Raw genomic sequence first — 20,914 nt, forward strand, 5'->3', positions numbered from 1 at the left:
TGTATATTGATTCTAGAGACAAATTTTATGTCAGGTATATATTTTGTTCTCAGTGCTTGGGCTTTTTAATGTGGTAAATTTATCTTTCAATGGATAATTTGATTTTAAAATCTCATTTGTCTACTATTTTTCCCTGACTTTACAATTTCAGTGTTTTAAATATCTAGCCTGTTTAATGTTTACAATGTACCTGTCTGAGATTATATATATATGTATATATATAATATATACACATATATATATATAATTATGTAGACAGCTCATATGTATATCCATGCACATTTTCTTATGTATTGTTTTTAAAAGGTTGGTTAATTATTTTATGTGCCTATGTGTGTGATTTCGAGTAGTGTGTGTGCTCTCTGTGTGTTGGCAGTGTGTATGCTAGAAGAGAGCATCGTATTCCCTGGAACTGAAGTTAAATATAGATATGGGTGCCCATTGTGGGTTCTGGAGCCTACAGAAGAAAAACATGTGCTCTCAACCACTGAGCCACATCTCCAGGCCTATTCTTATATAGTGATATTTAAATTATAGGTTTAAAGTTAAGTTTATAACCTTGACTAGATATTTCTTAATGTTTTATTTTTCTTATTTATTTTTGTATTTTTCTTTGCTTTTGTTTGATTTTCGACACAGACTTTCATTGTGCAACAGACTTGGACACCCTGAAACTCATTTTGTAGAAAATTGTTTTACTAGTGTTTCTTAAAAATAATGCGTTGTCTGGTGTCATTAATTCGGCAATATTGAAAAATCAATGATGGTACATTTCTCAATGCTTCTCAAGTGTTTCTCTCTCTTTACATACATCTTCATGGCAATATCCCAAAATCTCCTGAACAGCATTTTTGTTCCTAAAATCACATGACCCAAATCCACAAGCTTGTTTTTCACTCTATAAATATGTTTTTTATTTAAAAGGGAGTCACACACAGATGAAACATGGGGTCTATCTCAAAAGCTTTTTCCTGTATTTCGGATATGTTCTACTAGCTGGTCTGCTTTGTCTAGCCTTAGTGGGAGAGGAAGCACCTGCCTTACAGAGACTTGAAATGCCATGGTGGGGGTATACCCAGGTAGGGCTCAACTTCTTTAGAGGAGAAGGGCGAGGGGAAAGAATTTTGGGGGGTGGGTGACTGGCCAGTAGTAGGAATATAAAGTGAATAACAATATAAAAGAAAATAAAGAAAAGTAATAGAACAAAGAGCCGATATATAAATATACAAAACTATAAAAATTGTATTTCTCTCATATGTGGATTATAGCTTATAATATTTACATATGTATGTGTAAGTGTGTAAGTGAAGATGAGTGTGAATATAGGCTTTGATACTCTAAAGGTGGTCATGAGAGCGGTAAAAGAAGAGTTTGGTGCAGAAGTAGAAATCAATACAACATATGTGTCCTGAGCATGAAAAGGAGGGTAGGCTAGGGGCAAGTAAAAATGAGAACTAAGAAAAGAATTCATTGTTAGAGTTTGTTAGGAGCATGTTTGAAACATAGTTTATTAAATTGATGCATAATTACTTTAGTTCAACTTTAAGCGATATAGTGTGAATTTTACTTTCTTCTCTACTTCTTTCTACTTTCTTGGAAATTTTATGAAACTTAATAAAAATCTCTTGCTTTATTTTATAAGGATAAAGAGAAACCTCTCAAACTGTTTTCTAAAACATCTATGTTGTTTTATTTCAAGCAACCTTATGGGAATGTTTCATATGCCCTGTTTCCTTGACAACACATTATAGTGCCACTTTGGATAAACAGACTTCACATTCTAATTGCAGGAGCCATATAGCTTCAAGCACCAAAGACATAGATAAATAAGAAGCTAGTTGGACCCTGTGTATTCAACTATGTATATCTTTGCAACTTCATATGTTTATATGATATGCATTTGTTTGTTATGTTTATTTTGGAGGCTTATTATTGTGTGGTATATAAATACTTGGTAGCCAATTGGTGAAAATGTTGGGGAGACATTTCTAGGTACAGCCTTTTGAAATAGTGGGTCACTAGAGTGGGGCTTTGAGGTTTCAAAGCCTGCAGATATCACCAAGACTTTCAAGGCTTCTTATTTTTAAGTGTAGAAGTGAACTCCCAGTTTACCTCTCCAAGTGCAATGCCTTGCTACTCCTATCCTTCACCACTGGTGATGGACTTCTTTCCTCTGGACTCCTAAGTCCCCAAAAGCCTTATCTCATAAGTTGTCTTGGTGATAGGATTTATTTAAATAATAAAATATTAATATTATGTGTCTTCTTATACCACTCAATTTTATAAATCACTAGGTAATAGTTGAGATTTACAAATGTTTGTCCTACTCGTTAAGCTGCTTCCCAGCTAGGAATTCGCCCTTGTTATTTCTTGTACTGCAGAGATGGCTCAGTGGTTAAACTGCATAATCATGAGGATATGAGTTTCAAGGTTAATGGAAGAGCAATATCACTTTTACGTGCACAATGATTTTTCTCTTCTTTTAGTACTTTGTTGAACCAATATTATTAAATAATTTTAAACTACACATGTATTTATGGATTTTAAAACAAGGGAAATAATAACTTATTCAGATAAAAACATATTTACGATATGCATTAGTCTGTAGTACATTTACAGATAGGATAAAATGATTTTTCTGGAATTTTAATATAATGTTGCTATGTATTAATTTTAGTTTTTGAAATATTTTGAGTTGATAAACCTAAATATGATCCCAAACAAAATTAAATTTATTTAGAATATTGCAAACTGCTTGTGTATATGATTTTGTTTGCGCATGTTCATCCCTCACGCACTCTCCCGTGTTTTTCTCCTGCTTGGTTTATGTGCTTGTGTCCACATGGTTGTGATGCTCTGCTTACCTATGTGAGGGTCAGTGGTTAGTGTCACATGTCGTCTCTCTTGTTCTCTTCCTTATATTTTGTGACTGGTTTGCCTTATATTTTGAAACTTGCCACTTCAGTAAGGCTGAGTGGTCAACACTCTTCTGAGGATATACCTCTCCCCATGTCCTGGACTTCTGGAATTATAGATGCAAATCTCACAGTGAACTTTTGTGTGAGTTCTGGAGACCTGAGTTCAGATCCTCATGCATATATACCAAGCAAGCTTTTCCTCATTAAGCAATCCCTACAATACAAGATCGCATGTTTACCTAACATGAACTTTATAGAACATAATGTTGTGCTACAAAGCCAAAAGATTGAATATATGTAGGAACAAGTAACTCTTCTGAGGAGATTAATTATCCTACATAGACATTGAGCCTGTGTCATCAGCTACTAAAAATTGTGTGCTTTCAAATGCATATGAGCATAAGCATGCATTTTAAATGTGATGTTTATCTCAACAAAAGTTCACAAATGTGTAGACAGTTATTTATATCCTGCATAATTAGAAATCTTACATTACATAAGCCTTTAAACAAATACCATTCTAACAAGTACTTCTGAAGCTGAGCACTTTTTATTTTCAAGAAGTCCCATAAGTTAATTGTTGGCCTTATTTCTTGGTAAAATACAGTCCTATTCAGGAAGAACTTTTCTCCAGCTAAATCGTGTAGGGTCTTCCTTTTCTTTTCTTCAATCGTTTTAGCTGTTTCATGTTTGAGTTTTCAATCATTGATCAATTTGGTAGATATGGTTCAAATTTCACTATTTTTATGTGGACATTGAGTTTTCAGGGCACCATGTTTTGAAGATGCTTTCTTGGCTTCCATGTAAAACACTTTCACATTCAAGGCTCAGGGATCACTGTAAAACAGGGGCAGAAAGATTGTAGGATCAGGGTATTTGGTTTGAGATTAAGTGTCCCAGAAATATCAGAAGCTATACCCATAGCCTCTCCAACAGCACTGTCCAAATGTGAGATGAGCAAAGATGACACCAGTGAACACCTCAAACAAAATGATAAGCCCAGAAGATTTCAATTCTACATAAAGAAATTCAGACAGCTGGTGTGCAACTAGGAGTGGGAGAGTTGATCCTCTCAGAGAAGAGCATACCAGTGGTTGCCCAGTGTCAAACTGTAGCATTAAAGACACATAAACAAGTGATATTTTATAGACTCAACAGGCTATATTTGGGAAAATATATATGTATCCTATATGTATAAAGAGGGGATGAATTTAAAGAATAATGGAAAGAGGTATATGAGAGGAAGAAAAGGGAATGAAGAAGCAATTTATAGTTTCAAAAAGTACATCATTAAAATTGGAGTATATTTAATTAATAAGGAATTTAACTCTTAAAAACAGGAAATTTTTAGCGATGTATTATTTTATATCTTTGTTTCTGATATATATATATATGTATATTTATACATATATATGTTTGTGCATTCGTGTACATTAATTAGGATATACAGTGCCATAGCACACATATGTACTTAAAAGAAGAACAGATTCTGACCCTTGTCTTTCAACTTCTTTGAAACAGGGATTCTAGTTTCTCTCCACTGTGTATGCCACTATTTCTGGTACACCATCTTCCAGAAATTCTTCTATCTCCAATTCCCAACTTCCCTTACAGCCCTGGGATTGAAGGTATGAAGACCTTTATGTTATAAAATTTTAAAAGCAGTTCCTTATGATTGCACTACAAATGCTTTATCTATAAAGACATCTTCCTAGCTCTAGTAATGTGTTCTTAGCAAAAATTTACATGAAACCCCCAGGTTTTTCCAACATATTTAAAGTGAATATACTGTACAGAAAATTACTTTCTGTGCTATATGCAATTCTCTTTTCACAGTCATTCATTATAACCTTAGAACTAGTCTGCCACAGTCTGTAAATAGAAAGAGATGTAGTATGAGGACTTGTCAAGTACTCCATTCAGACTAAGACCTAACCTTAGAGAAAAAGGGAATGAATATTTCTTAGCCTATGTTTGTAACGAAGGTAAATATTAGGGCTAGAACACTTTGCACAGCTTAATTGCAAGTACACACTAAAAAAAAGTCTATGTTTGACAAAGCCATAGTCTTCAGCAGTGAATTAAGAGTTGATTGACACAAAACAAGTCGTGCACATTCAGTAATCTTAGAAGACATTCTGTTGGAAGTGTTTTAGGTCATCTATCTGAAAACATAACTAAAACAAGGGCATCTGTAATACCAAAGCAGGGTGAAAGAACTGAAGGGCATGAGGTACTTGGTTGCACATGCAGATAAAGATCTTCTCCATCAGTTTTTTTGTGTGAAGGAAGAGTAGAATTTGGCTCCAACAGGCTTCATGCTGTAGAACAGAAGCTGTGTAGTAGAAAATAAGTGTGTGATAGATTTACAATTTTGGAAAGATAACAGCATCATGAAGAGAAAGAGAAATCTATAAAATCACTACAGAATGACACTCCATCCCCTGGTTAGCATGAGACATAAACCTATCTTATTAAACACTGGGAAATTCTATGTTTGTTACAAAGAAGAGTATTCATCACCAGGGACCTATGATAAATGGTACATTATTGCTAATAAAATAAAACAAATCACATGTTTGGAATATACAAAAAGAGAAGAAAATTCAGATATCTGAAGTGGAGACTACAATTTGAAAATTTTCATATGGTGGCCTGAGGATGGATACATAGGAAACATGATTCAATGTTGATCATAAAAAATCCCATGATCAATTTAGAAACACATTAATTGCCCTCTTCATACCATCTGAATATAAGTGTAATGATTTATTATTTATTTAGGTTTTAAAATTGAATTTACTTGAGTTGAGAAAGGGTTTCATTTATGAAACCAACATGGATTCAAACTCACTATGTGGCTGAGAATTAAACCTAGATCTTTTTGTCTTTATCCAAGAGATTTAAGACATGTACCACTACATTCACCTTAAAATATTTTTAAAAATCCAGACCAAAACTAGATTACAAATGTTATAACTGGCTTAATTGATGTCATTAAACCTATCAGAAACATCTATTTCACAAACACAATTCGTATTTTAAACCACGATGGGGCTATTTTTAAAGGGATGTTAGAAAAAGTATAAAACCTAATGGAATTTAAGTATCGATTTAGACTTAAAGAAGCAGCCATTAGTCCTATACGGAGCTGCTAGAGACTGAATCTGAAAATTAGCAGTGGACTTAGGGACTCTATCTTTCAGATGAAATATTATTAGTTGATAAATGATCTTATTCTACCTCATTTTATACAGAAAAAAACTGTTTATTGTGCAACAGCTATGGACCTAAAAGAAACAGTGATAAAAATGGTTATTGATTAGTGTGTCCTATTTCACTTTAAAGTAGCAATTTATAAAATTGTCATTCTGAAACCTCACATTAACTCTAATTAAGCGATTTAGTTGAAAACATATATGGTCTCACTGCAATGTTAAGTAGAAACACTCCCTACAAAAATAATTAAATAGATAAGAAAAAATAAAGAAAAGCTGAATTCAAAATAGTCACAACAAACATAAGCATTAAAGATTTTAACTGTTTTAGATTGGGAGTTGTTTATATAATTTAAAATTGCACCTCAAGGTATTTCTGAAAGCATGTTTCTATAAAGAATGCAACACCATCTTCTAGTCTGTAAGCTCAGCTGTACTATACATGGGAAGAGAAGAAAGAATACTTGTGCTTAGCTATTCTTTCCACCTTTGGCTGCCATTTAGTTAGCGTCCTACTATTCTCCATCTCCTCAAGGACTGAAATCACTCAAACCATGACACCAACAGTGAGTTCTTGACTAGAGAGTCAATATGACAAAAGCTAGCATTATCTGAAAAGAAGGAATTGCAATCGATTAAATGTCTACATACAATCCAGCTACACAACATTTTCTTAATTAGAAATTGGTAGGGTAGAGATAGCCCTACCAATGACACATGGTGCCATTTCTGGGCTGGTGCTCCCAGATTCTAAAAGAAATCAGGCTGAACAAACCACAATGAGCAATCCAGTAAGCAACATCCTACCTCTTCATCAGTTTTGGCTTTATTTATTTATTTATTTATTTATTTATTTATTTATTTATTTATTTATTTATCTGACTCGTGTAGTGTTGTGGGTCTGATCTGCCACAGGGCATGGCTGCTTGCGTGCTTGGGGAGGCAGGACATTTAGAGTTTGACTGTGCTTACACCACAGCACAGGGGCCAGTGTGGGCTGTAGAGAAGCAGCAGGATAGCATTCCTGGGGCAGCAAAGCCCAGGCTGAGATGTGGGAAACACAGACCATACAAAGAATCAACAGAACCAAAAGTTGGTTCTTTGAGAAAGTCAACAAGATAGATAAACCCTTAACCAGACTAACGAAAGGATATAGAGAGTGTGCCCAAATTAACAAAATCAGAAATGAAAAGGGAGACATAACTACAGAATCAGAGGAAATTAAAAAAATTCAGATCCTACTACAAAAGCTTATATCCAACAAAAGTTGAAATTCTGCAGGAAATGGACAATTTCCTAGACAGATACCAGGTACTGAAGTTAAATCAGGAACAGATAAACCATTTAAATAACCCCATAGCTCCCAACGAAATAGAAGCAGTCATTAAAGGTCTCCCGACCAAAAAGAGCCCAGGGCCAGATGGGTTCAGTACAGAATTCTATCAGACTTTCAGAGAAGACCTCATACCAATACTATCCAAACTATTCCACAAAATTGAAACAGATGGGCGCTACCGAATTCCTTCTATATATACGGAAAACCATCAACTTAATCCATTATATAAACAAACTGAAAGAACAAAACCACATGATCATTTCATTAGATGCCGAGAAGAATTTGACAAAATTCAACACCCCTTCATGATAAAAGTCCTGGAAAGAATAGGAATTCAAGGCCCATACCTAAACATAGTAAAAGCCATATACAGCAAACCAGTTGCTAACATTAAACTAAATGGAGAGAAACTTGAAGCAATCCCACTAAAATCAGGGACTAGACAAGGCTGCCCACTCTCTCCCTACTTATTCAATATAGTTCTTGATGTTCTAGCCAGAACAATCAGACAACTAAAAAAGATCAAAGGGATACAGATTGGAAAAGAAGTCAAAATATCACTATTTGCAGATGATATGATAGTATATTTAAGTGATCGATCGCAAAAGTGCCCCCAGAGAACTACTAAAACTGATAAATACCTTCAGCAAAGTGGCTGGATATAAAATTAAAAATCAGTAGCCTTCCTCTACACAAAAGAGAAACAAACTGAGAAAGAAATTAGGGAAATGACACCCTTCATAATAGTCCCAAATAATATAAAATACTTTAGTGTGACTTTAACCGAACAAGTGAAAGATCTGTATGATAAAAACTTCAAGCCTCTGAAGAAAGAAACTGAAGAAGATCTCAGAAGATGGAAAGATCTCCCATGCTCATGGAATGGCAGGATTAACATAGTAAAAATGGCCATTTTACCAAAATCAATCTACAGATTCAATGCAATCCCCATCAAAATACCAATCCAATTCTTCAGAGAGTTAGACAGAACAATTTATAAATTCATTTGGAATATCAAAAAAAAAAACCCAGATACCTAAAACTATGTTCATAGCAGCCTTATTTACTTATTTATAATAGCCAGAGTCTGGAAAGAACCCAGATGACCTTCAACAGAGGAATAGATACAGGAAATGTGGTACATCTACACAATGGAATATTACTCAGCTATCAAAAACAATGACTTCATGAAATTCATAGGCAAATGGATGGAACTGAAAAATATCATCCTGAGTGAGGTAACCCAATCACAGAAAAACACACACGGTATGCACTCATTGATAAGTGGCTATTAGCCCAAATGCTTGAATTACCCTAGATGCACATAACACATGAAACTCATAAAGGATGACCAAAATGTGAATGCTTCACTCCTTCTTTAAAAGGGAAACAAGAATACCCTTGGGAGGGAATAAGGAGGCAAAGTTTAGAACAGAGGCAGAAGGAACACCCATTCAGAGCCTGCCCCATATGTGGCCCATACATATACAGCCACCAAACTAGATAAGATGATTGAAGCAAAGAAGTGCAGGCTGACAGGAACAGGATATACATCTCTCCTGAGAGACACAGCAAGAATACAGCAAATAAATAGGCGAATACCATCATGAAAAAACTGAACTGAGATCGGGACCCTCTTTGAAGGAATCTTAGAAAGGACTGAAAGAGCTTGAAGGGGCTTGAGACGCCATATGAACAAGAATGCCAACCAACTAGAGCTTCCAGGGACTAAGTCACTACCCAAATACTATTACATGGAATGACCTTTGATTTCAACTCCATATGTAGCAATGAAAAGCCTAGTAAGAGCACCAGTGAAAGGGGAAGCCCTTGGCCCTGCCTAGGCTGAAACCCCAGTGAATGTGATTTTTGGGGGGAGGGCAGTAATGGGGGGAGATGCGGAGGGGAACACCCATAGAGAAGGGGATTTGGAGTGGTTAGGGGAATGTTGGCCCAGAAACCGGGAAGGGGAATAACAATTGAAATGTAAATAAGAAATACTCAACTAATAAAGATGAAAAGAAATTCCAATCCAATTCTTCATAGAGTTAGAACAATTTGCAAGTTCACCTGGAATAACAAAAAGCCAAGATAGCTAAAACTATCCTCAACAATAAAAGGACTTCATGGGGAATCACTATCCCTGAACTCAAGCAGTATTACAGAGCAATAGTGATAAAAACTGCACGGTACAGAGACAGACAGATAGACCAGTGGAATAGAATTGAAGACCCAGAAATGAACCCACACACCTATGGTCACTTGATTTTTGACAAAGGAGCCAAAACCATCCAATGGAAAAAAGATAGCATTTTCAGCAAATGGTGCTGGTTCAACTGGAGGTCAACATGTAGAAGAATGCAGATCGATCCATGCTTATCACCCTGTACAAAACTTAAGTCCAAGTGGATCAAGGAGCTCCACATCAAACCAGATACACTCAAACTAGTAGAAGAAAAATTGGGAAGCATCTTGAATACATGGGCACTGGAGAAAATTTCCTGAAAAAAAAACACCAATGGCTTATGCTCTAAGATCAAGAATCAACAAATGGGATGTCATAAAGCTACAAAGTATCTATAAGGCAAAGGACACTGTGGTTAGGACAAAGCAACAACCGACAGATTGAGAAAAGTTCTTTACTAATCCTACAACAGATAGAGGGCTTATATCCAAAATATACAAAGAACTCAAGAAGTTAGACTGCAAGGAGACAAATAACCCTATTAAAATATGGGGTCCAGAGCTAAACAAAGAAGTGATAGCTGAGGAATTCCAAATGGCTGAGAAACAGCTAAAGAAATGGTCAACATCTTTAGTCATAAGGAAAATGCAAATCAAAATAATATTCTCACCTCATACTAGTGAGAATGGCTAAGATCAAAAACTCAGGTGACAGCAAATGCTGGCAAGGATGTGGAGAAAGAGGAACACTCCTCCATTGTTGGTGGGATTGCAAAATGGTCCAACCATTCTGGAAATCAGTCTGGAGGTTCTTCAGAAAATGGGGCATCACATTACCTCAGGACCCAGCTATACCTCTCTTGGGCATATGCCCAAAAGATGCTCCAACATACAACAAAGACATGTGCTCCACTATGTTCTGAGTAGCCTTATTTATAATAGCCAGAAGCTTGAAAGAGCCCAGATGCCCCTCAACAGAGGAATGGATACAGAAAATGTGGTACATCTACACAATGGAGTACTACTCAGCTATCAAAACAATGACTTCATGAAAGTCATGGGCAAATGGATGGAACTGAAAAATATTATCCTGAATACGGTAACCCAATCACAGAAAAACAAACATGGTATTCACTCATTGATAAGTGGATATTAGCCCAAATGCTCGAATTATCCAAGATGCACAGACCACATGAAACTCAAGAAAAATGCTCAAGAAGAATGACCAAAATGCTGATGCTTCACTCCTTCTTTAAAAGGGATAGCCATAGGAGTGGATAGGGTGGCAGAGTTTAGAACAGAGACATAAGGAACAGGCATTCAGAGACTGCCTCACATGTGGTCCATACGTATATAGTCACCAAACTAGATAAGATGAATGAAGCAAAGAAGTGGAGGAACCGGATGTAGATCTCTCCTGAGAGACACAGCCAAATACAGCAAATACAGAGGCGAATGCCAGCAGCAAACCACTGAACTGAGAATAGGACCCCCATTGAAGGAATCAGAGAAAGAACTGGAAGAGCTTGAAGGGGCTCGAGACCCCATATGAACAATAATGCCAACCAACCAGAGCTTCCAGAGACTAAGCCACTACCCAAAAACTATACATCGACTAACCCTGGGCTCCAAATTCATAGGTAGCAATGAGTAGTCTAGTAGGTGCACCAGTGGTAGGGAAGCCCTTGGTCCTGCCAAGGGTGAACTCCCAGTGAATGGGATTGTTGGGGGGAAGGCGGTAATGGGGAGTGGATTGGGAAGGGTACAGCCATTTAGAATGGGAGGGGAAGAGGTTAGGGGGATGTTGGCCTGGAAACCGGAAAAGGGAATAACATTTGAAATGTAAATAAGGAATACCCAATTTAATAAATATGGAAGAAAAAAATCAACAACAACAACAAAAACAAAGTTTCTCTTCATTTAGTTAAATGTTGGCTACTTGTTTGCATTGTATTGCTTTTATGATGATTAGTTATGGGCTTTGGATTCCTGACCTTTCAAGACTTTTAATATGAAGGGATGTTAAATTATTTCAAAGTTTTCTCAGCAACTAATGAGATAACCATGTGATTTTTTTTCCTTTGAGTTTGTTTATGAAGTGAATTGCATCGATGGATTTCTGTATATTGAATCACCCCTGCATCCCTGGAATGAAGGCTACTTTACAATGGTGGATGATCACTTTGGGGTATTCTTGATTTTTTTGTGATAATTTTACTGAGTAGTCTTGCATTGATATTCATAAGAGAGATTGGTCTGAAATTCTGTTTCTTTGTTGGGTCTTTGCGTGGTTTAATCGTAGACAGTTTTGTGGCTTCATAGAAAGAATTGGGTAGTGTTCCTTTTATTTCTATTTTGTTTAATAGTTTGGAGAGTATTGGTATTATGTTTTCTATGAAGGTCTGATAAAATGCTGCATTTAACCCATCTGGTCCTGGACTTTCTTTAGTTTGGAGACTTTTAATGACTGCTTCTATTTCTTTAGGAGTTATGGAACTTTTTAGATGGTTTATCTGATCCTGATTTAACTTTGGTAACTGATCTCTATATAGGAAATTGTTCATTTCATCCAGATGTTCAAAGTTTTTGAAGTAGGATTTTTTGAATGATTTTTTGGTGATTTTTGAATACCCTCAGTTTCTGTTGTTACATATCCCTTTTCATTTCTGATTTTTTTAATTTGGAAAAACTCTCTGGGTCCTCTGGTTAGGCTGGCTAAGGGTTCATTTATCCTGATGATTTTCTCAAATAACCAGCTTCTGGTTTTGATGATTCTTTGTATAGTTCTTTTTCTTTCCACTTGGTTAATTTTAGTCCTGAGTTTAATTATTTCCTGATATCCACTCCTCTTGGGTGTATTTGCTTCTTTTTGTTCTAGAGCTTTAGGATGTGCTGTAAAGGCGCTATTGTGTGCTCTCTCCAGTTTCTTTTTGGAGGCACTCAGAGCTATGAGTTTTTCTCTTAGGACTGGTTTGTGTATTTTTTGCCTTCATTTTCATTAAATTCTAAAAAGTCTTTCATTTCTTTCTTATTTCTTCCTTGACCAAGTTGATCATTGGGTAGAACATTGTTCAACTTCCATGTATATGTGGGCTTTCTGTCATTTTTGTTGTTATTGAAGACCAGCCTTTGTCTGTGGTGATCTGATAGGGTGCATGGGATTATTTCAATCTTCTTATGTCTGCTGAGGTCTGTTTTGTGACTGATTATATGGTCAGTTTTCGAGAACGTACCATAAGGTGCTTAGAAGAAGTTTTTTGTTTGTTTGTTTTAGGATGGAATGTTCTATAGATATCTGTTAAAACCGTTTGATTCATAACTTCTGTTAGTTTTTCTGTGTCTCTGTTTAGTTTCTGTTTCCATGATCTGTCCATTGCTGAGAGTGGTGTGTTGTACTTTCCTACTATTATTGTGTGAGGTACAATGTACAATTTGAGCTATAGTAAGGCTACTTTTATGAATGTGGGTGCCCGTGCATTTGGAGTTTATATATTCAAGATTGAGAGTTCATCTTGGTGGATTTTTCCATTGTTGAATATGAAGTGTCCTTTCTTATATTTTTTGATAATGTTTGGTTGAAAGTCAATTTTATTCGATATTAGAATTGCTATTCCAGCTTGCTTCTTGGGACCATATTCTTGGAAAATTGTTTTCCAGCCTTTTACTCTTAGGTAGTTACTGTCTTTGTCCTTGTGGTGTGTTTTATGCAGCAAAATGCTGGTCCTGTTTAAGTATTCAGTCTGTTAGTCTATGTCTCTTTATTGTGAAATTGAATCCATTGATTTCAAGAGATATTAAATAATAGTGATTATTGTTTCCTGTTACTTTTGTTGTTAGGAGTGGAATTATGTTTGTGTGGCTCTCTTCTTTGGGGTTAATTGAAAGTAGATTACTTTTGACCTTTTTCTAGGGTGTAGTTTCCCACCTTGTGTTTCAGTTTTTCATCTATTATCCTTTGTAAGACTGGATTCGTGGAAAGATACTGTGTAAATTTGGTTTTGTCATGGAAGATCTTGGTTTCTCCATCTATGTTAATTGAGAGTTTTCCTGGATATAGTAGTCTGAATGGGATTTGTGTTCTCTTAGGGTCTATATGATATCTGCCCAGGACCTTCTGGCTCTCATGGTCTCTGGTGTGAAGTCTGGTGTTATCTTCACAGTTCTGCTTTTATTTGTTTCTTGACCTTTCATATCCTTACTACTTTTAATATCCTTTCATTGTTTTGTTTTGGTTTGGTTTGGTTTGGTTGGTTTTTGTTGTTGTTATTGTTGTTGTTGTTGCTGTTGTTGTTGCATTTGGTGTTTGACTGTTATGTGACAGGAGGAATTTCTTTTCTGGTTCAACCTATTTGGCTTCTTGTATGTTTATGGGCATCTCTGACTTTTGGTGTGGGAAGTTTTCTTTTATAATTTTCTTGAAGATATTTACTTTAAGTTGGGAATCTTTGCTCTCTTCTATTCCTATTATTCTTAGGTTTTGTCTTCTAGTTGTGTCCTGGATTTCTTGGATGTTTTGGATTAGGAGCTTTTTGTATTTTTGTTTTTTGATGGTAGTGTCAATATTTTGTATGGTATCTTCTGCCCCTGAGATGCTCTCTTCTATCTCCTGTCTTCTGTTGGTAATGCTTGTGTCTATGACTCCTTCTCTCTTTTCTAGGTTTACTATCTCCAGGGTTATCTCCCTTTATAATTTCTTTATTGTTTTATTTCCAATTTTAGATCCTGGATGGTTTTCTTCAATTCTTTCACCTGTTTGGTTGTGTTTTTCTGTAATTGTTTAAGGGATTTTTGTGTTTTCTCTTTAAGGGCTTCTACATGATTACCTTTATTGTTCTATTTTTCTTTAAGGCATTTATGTATGTTCTTCTTAAAGTCCTTTAACATCCTTCTGAGTTTTGACTTTAAATCAAAATCTTGCTTTTCTGGTTTGTTGGGGTATCCTGGTCTTGCTGTGGTGGGAGAACTGGGTTCTGATGGTGTCAAAAGGCCTTGGTTTCTTTTGCTTAGGATTTTTGCCCTTGCCTCTTGCCATCTGTTTATATCTGGTGTAAGCTGACAGTGGCTTGACCCTCATGAATGCTTGTGTAACATCTCTCCTGGAAACCAAATTTCTCCCAGTACAGTCTGGATACAGAGAGCTGTGTCTCAGGGTCAGCTCTGGGCGCAGGCAGAAACAGGAAGGTTCCTGTCCCAGACTGTTCCTTGGTTCCTATCTTCAGAGGACTCCCTGGGTTCTTCTTGGGACTAGAATGTGAGCAGAAGTATTGGTCTCATCTGTGCTCTCAAGATTGTCCACACTTCTGAGAATCCAGCTCTCTCCCCAGGGGATCTGATTGCAGAGGACTAGGGAACAGTTCAGGGTGCAGGCTTTTCTTTTTCTTCTTTTCTTTGTGCTCTCTCTCTCTCTCTCTTTCTCTCTCTCTCTCTCTCTCTCTCTCTCTCTCTCACACACACACACACAAACACACACACATACACACACAAACACAAAAACACACACAAACACACACACAAACACACACAAACACACACATACATTCAAGCAGATTGGTTATAGATCTTTACTGAAAGGCTGGTAGAATTCAGCTGTGACTCCATCTCGTTTAGACTTTTGTAGCCTGGATGGTTTTTATTTCAATTTAAATTTCAAATGCTATTGGTTTGTTTAGATTGTTAACTGTGGTGTCTTTTGTGTCTGTTGTGCTATTTACTTGTTCTCGTTCTTCATTCCTCACTCCTTTAATTTGAGTCCTTTGGTGTTTTAATTTCATCATCATCATCATCATCATCATCATCATCATCATCAACATCATCATCATTTGTCAGTTTGAACAATAGTTTGCCATGCTTATCTTTCTGAAGTACCAGCTTTTATATTTGTTAAGTCTTTGCATTGTTTTCTTCATTTTTATTTCACTGATTTTTGCTTTGATTTTTATTTTTCTTGACATCTAGTCTTTTTTAAAAAAATTTTCTTGGATAATTTATGTATTTACATTTCAAATGTTATCCCCTTTCCTCCACTTCTATACTCCCTCCCCACTCCTCTTGCTTCTATGAGCATGCTCCCACTCCCACACACTCACTTACTCTAACCCCAACACCCTGGCATTCCTCTAGATTGGTTATTTGTTTGGTTCTTGATTTTTCAAAAGTTTGAGTTGCATAATTAACTTTACTTTTGGTTTTCTCTCTGAATTTTTTAAAATGTAAGCAATTAGAACTATAAATTTCACTCATAAGCCTTGAAATGTGCATGCAGGTTGATCCAGAATTTGGAAATGGCTTCAGTGGACTATAGTCATGTGGACAGGAATAGACTGGAATAATATACAGAATGGGCCTCCTTGTCATAGAAGTACATTTTGCTACACATAAAATTTGATGTGTCATGGGAGGGGACTTTGGTCACTGGTCAGGTCCTGGCAGAGGCCTAGAAATTGGCAGGGTTGGTCATTACAATGATTGCTTATTGAGAGAATCAGGATAGATATGATAGACTAAAGAAAAGAGATGGTTGGGAAGGGTCAGGAAGACTCAACAAATTAGATGTTGGAGAAGGATGTGAAAGATCTGGCTGTGTGAAATTGAATGTAGTGCATAAAAACCTGTAGTTGTAGAACACAGGGAAAGTCCTTTTGTAGCATATTCAGCTTCGAAGTATCTTTCTTTTGATAGTGATTAAAAAGCTACTTCTGATGGTTTTGGATATAATAACAATTTTTGTGCATGGGAGGGAGCTTTTATTTTTGGTGTAATAATTTTATGGAGAGCTTCCACTTATTTACCTTTTTCAATATATTTAGAATCAATAGGTATGGCAAAATCTGATTTAGTTTTTGTTTTTATTTCTGACATTTTTAAAGATTCCACATTTTCTAGTGGCTTCTTTTTTATCATTATAATTCTTTGGCTAGGAGTTTATTAAATATTCATAAAGGACATTGTGTTTAATATTAACAGACTCTTTTCTGTTCATAGTTGTTATTTATTACTTCCCCATTTTCACCAATTTTGAAGCAATTCCTGAAATATTTTTTGCATTAAATGATTTACAGCCCTTTAGTAAAACATTAAGAGGATAATTTCTTGCTTTTAATTGTCAGCAGTAATAGTATTTGTTGGCTTTGCTAACCCCCATTCTATAACTAAAGATTGTTTATTAGTGGGGATATGACCTGTTTCCTGTAAGCTATGAATACTATTATATAGCAGACTTTTTTAAAACTAAGTATTAGGGACACAATCATACTAGTAGTGATATGGAAATAAGAAAAATATATGCATCTCTAGAAGGAGGATTATTCATTTCATCAGAGCAAGTATAGAGCTGCTCCTTTTCTGCAGGAAACAGAGAGAGAGAGAGAGAGAGAGAGAGAGAGAGAGAGAGAGAGAGAGAGACAGACGGAGAGAGACAGAGAGAGATAGAGAGAGAGAGAGAGAGAGAGAGAGAGAGAGAGAGAGAGAGAGAGAGAGAGACACCATGTATATGTAGCATGGGGTTCAGTTTTTATGGGATAGAATTTTAAGGATAGAAGACTCCGTCTCCATGTCTGAAGTTGTTATAGACCAGTGAGGTTGTGATATGGATGCCTTCATCAGCTTTTCCCAGTGGTACCCGTCAAGTCAACGTCCATCCTGAGCTTCTCAGTCTGCCTGGGTCTTTTAGTTAATTAAACCTTCATTCAGTCCTTATATAATAATCCTACATTTCTAAAAGCACTGTTAAGCTAGTGAGAACTTACATGATTTTTATTACCAAATTTGAACATAATGACTTCATTTTTTTAAAAAAAATATTATTGTTAATCTCTACAAAATCTTTGTGTTTTTGTGTGTATTTGAGCACCCCCTGTGTGTGTGTGTGTGTGTGTGTATGTGTGTGTGTGTGTGTGTGTGTGTGTGTTATGTGTCTATGTGGGTTTGTGTATATGTGCGTGTGTGTAATGTGATGTATGGTCAGAAGATAGCATGTAGAAATCTATTTTCTCATCCTACTATGATGATCTAGTGATGTAACTCAGGTTCGCAGTTTCCAGGCTTGGAGGTGGAAGTCTTTATTGGCTGAGCTATGTCAGAGGCCCAACAGTGTTAAACCTTTCTCAATCATGTTACTCACTCTGTTGTTGATCTTTATATATTATTACCAATATTATGTTGCTAAGTCCAGACCATTATAAAAATGTATAAAATGCATGTTTTCGTCAACTGTCATTACAATTTTACAAGTGGGGAAACTGGGACATCCAATGTAGAGGTACTGTCTAGACCTTGCTCAGAGCGTTTTGGGGTTTGCAAAATATGATCTTTGTTCTTATCTAGAGAATAAAGGCAGGAGAGAAGGAGAGACAAGAGTTTTCTCCAGGCTCTACTTAATTTAAAATTCCCAGGATTAACTTGGCAACCTGAGCCATTTTTATTGCTATCATATTGGTGACGGCTTCAATATGTGAACTTCAATAGAATGCAAGCATTCATTCATAGCATAGCATATACAGCCCCTTTGTTTATTTCCATATGAAGTTGCTTGTTAGTTGTTAACTAATTTTCAATAATCAAAGTATAAGCAAAATATATTTGCTCACGTATAATTTATTTTTAATGACCATACATATAATAAGTAGCAAAATATTGTCAGAGAGTGGTAAACATTTTGCATCCCATACTCTGCATAATAACCTAAATTTTAATAGACAGTTATCTCTACTGGAATATTTTGAAATTATATTATGTTTTATATGCATACATACCTAGAAATTATCACTATGGAACAGGACAAATACAAGAGTTTTTTTTTTGTTCTTTAAATATAGAGCCTACATTCTTCATTTAAATATAGCAAATACATAACAAATATGATTTACATTTTGTTATAGAGAATTTGAAGAAATAACCTTACATCAAGAATATATATATATATATATATATATAAACATGTATATGTATATATACTATCTATAGTATCATCAAGTATAGATGGCTTTGATCTCTGGAAAAAGCAATAGGAGTTTTCAAGGCAGAAATAACTGTTTGATCTCAAGGTTTTCCACGGATGGTGTAGGTTTGACCACAAAAGCCCACAGGCATGTTCCTTAATTTCTAAGCACTAATCATGGAAGGGGATGAGGATCAGTATGTGTGACTCTGATGTATGCTACAATGGAGATGAGATATCTAGTACCGGCATGGTTGGCTAGCTAAACATCCATGCACGATCCCTCACTAAGGTACCTGTCTCATCTCTAAAGGGAGGAATAGAAACGATTGAAGATATTGATTGGGGCCTGAGCAGAGGGTGAATTTAGACATCACATTGTGATACATAATACGTGAATTTGTTTAATAGAAAGCCAGGAAATTATCCTTTGATAATATGTTAACATAAATTTCTCTGTGTGTGTGTTTAAGTGTTTATAACCCTGCTTCTGTGAAGCTGCCAGTGATCTAACAAAGCTATGTATCAGTGTAGCCACTACCCAGAAGTGGTTCTGCAATATTGCATATTACTAATATGACTAGGTGAATTCTTAAATTTTATATTTTAATTAATTTAATTTTAAATATAATAACCACATGTGGCCATCACTTAAAAAAATACATAGTCAAGAGAATAGAATTTGTGGCTTGGATGAAGTCCTACATGGTGGCAAGTCACTTCATTTATTTAAACTTTTGAGTTAACTAAGAAACTTTATTACTGAATAAATCAAAATAGAATATTTAAACTGTTACATACAGAAATTTTAGTGTTTTTAAAGCCTTTCCTGTTCTCCCAGAAGAAATCTTGATTTTTTTAGTTCCATCTCTAAACCTTGTTTTTATTTTCTTCAAGATAATAAGTCGACAGTTATCTACTTCACATAATTTAGAATTAGCCACCTGAAGCAGATCATGCATTACTCCATATCATGCTTTACAAAGCATGAAGTCAGGATAATGAGGTTGTACAGTGTATGCATTTGGAGGTCAGACCAGTCTTGGGGTCACAAATTGTCCTGCCTTTTAATGATTGTATTGCACTGATCATACTGACTGCTTTCCATCATCTGTAAAATATCAGTAATGATGCTTAACTTCAAATATGCTTGTGCAGATTAAGGAAGACAACATGGATAGAGCCTTGGCATTCAGTTTAAAGAGGTTGCCAAAAAGAAATAGCTCAAATGGTTAGCTATATTCACACTGTCGTTGCTGTATAAAAGCACTATGAATATAGACTGTTTCTCTAATAATTTTTTAAAGTCTCAGGGGCATTTCCAACACTATGCAATAAACAACATTCAATTTAAATATCCTTTACTCTAATTAGAAAGCAGCTACAAAACACAGACACAGTGGGGTATCAGTATTAGATGGCTTTTGGCGACACTCAGGCAGTCACACAGTACATTCTCCAGCAATCTGCATGATCAGGCTCTCCCACAGGCAATATGAATGAGGAGCACAGTCACACAGTCTGCTGATCTCCAAATTATGGTTGCTAACTGGGAATCATAGCCATTTGTACAACAAGTTTTTGTCCAAATTTTGCTTGGCTGGGGTCCTAAGTAGCAAAACTTTTGTGTACTTTGTAATGATAATTAACTGCTATGTGGATGGCTAAGACACATGGGATGTTTTAGGGATTGTGGTGGTCAGATAAATATAATATTATCAGATGTGTGCAATTTTTGGGTTTAGTAGACATATAAAGAAGAGCAAAACTGTGAAGGATTTTGTCATTTGAAAAAAATTATAATCACTATCTGGGCAAACAGATGAAAGGTCATTTTTCAGGTTATTAGAGGATACTGAATGCTTACAAATTAAAAGAATGCACAGTGTAATTGTACAACACTGTATATTGATTGCCTGTTCTCGTCTTTTTTTTTTTTATGCTTGAAGTGTGCTCATGACTCTGAGATATGGTGAATTTAATTAACTTGATTTTTTCCTTTCCTTACGTAACTGAATTGTTGCGATTGCTTTCTACTAAATATAGAAGCCATCTAAATTAAGTCTATTTGTTATGGTCACTCTGTATACATCATCCATTTAACCACGTTTGTACAGAACAATGATTAGGCCATCACCTGTATATAGATCTGCTGGGTTAGAATGCTGCTGTCACTCTCTGCTCACTCAGCTATGGTGAAACTGGCAAGCCTCCATGCGACAAAGAGTAATTATTTATAAATAAAATGATGTTCACTGCAGCATACTTAGCAAACATAGTTTAGAATACTTAAGATGTAAGCAGCCTTTGTGTGTTCTTTAAA

At 35.7% G+C, this 20,914-nt stretch overlaps 1 pseudogene; it reads right to left on the reverse strand.

Moving 5' to 3' along the window:
- Positions 1-3,449: 3,449 nt before the first annotated feature.
- The window catches only part of Gapdh-ps17 (Glyceraldehyde-3-phosphate dehydrogenase, pseudogene 17), a 31,779-nt pseudogene continuing 14,314 nt past the window's right edge, over positions 3,450-20,914 (reverse strand).

Source organism: Rattus norvegicus, chromosome 13, assembly GCF_036323735.1.
Source record: "Rattus norvegicus strain BN/NHsdMcwi chromosome 13, GRCr8, whole genome shotgun sequence".
In the NCBI taxonomy this organism is placed as follows: Eukaryota; Metazoa; Chordata; class Mammalia; order Rodentia; family Muridae; genus Rattus; species Rattus norvegicus.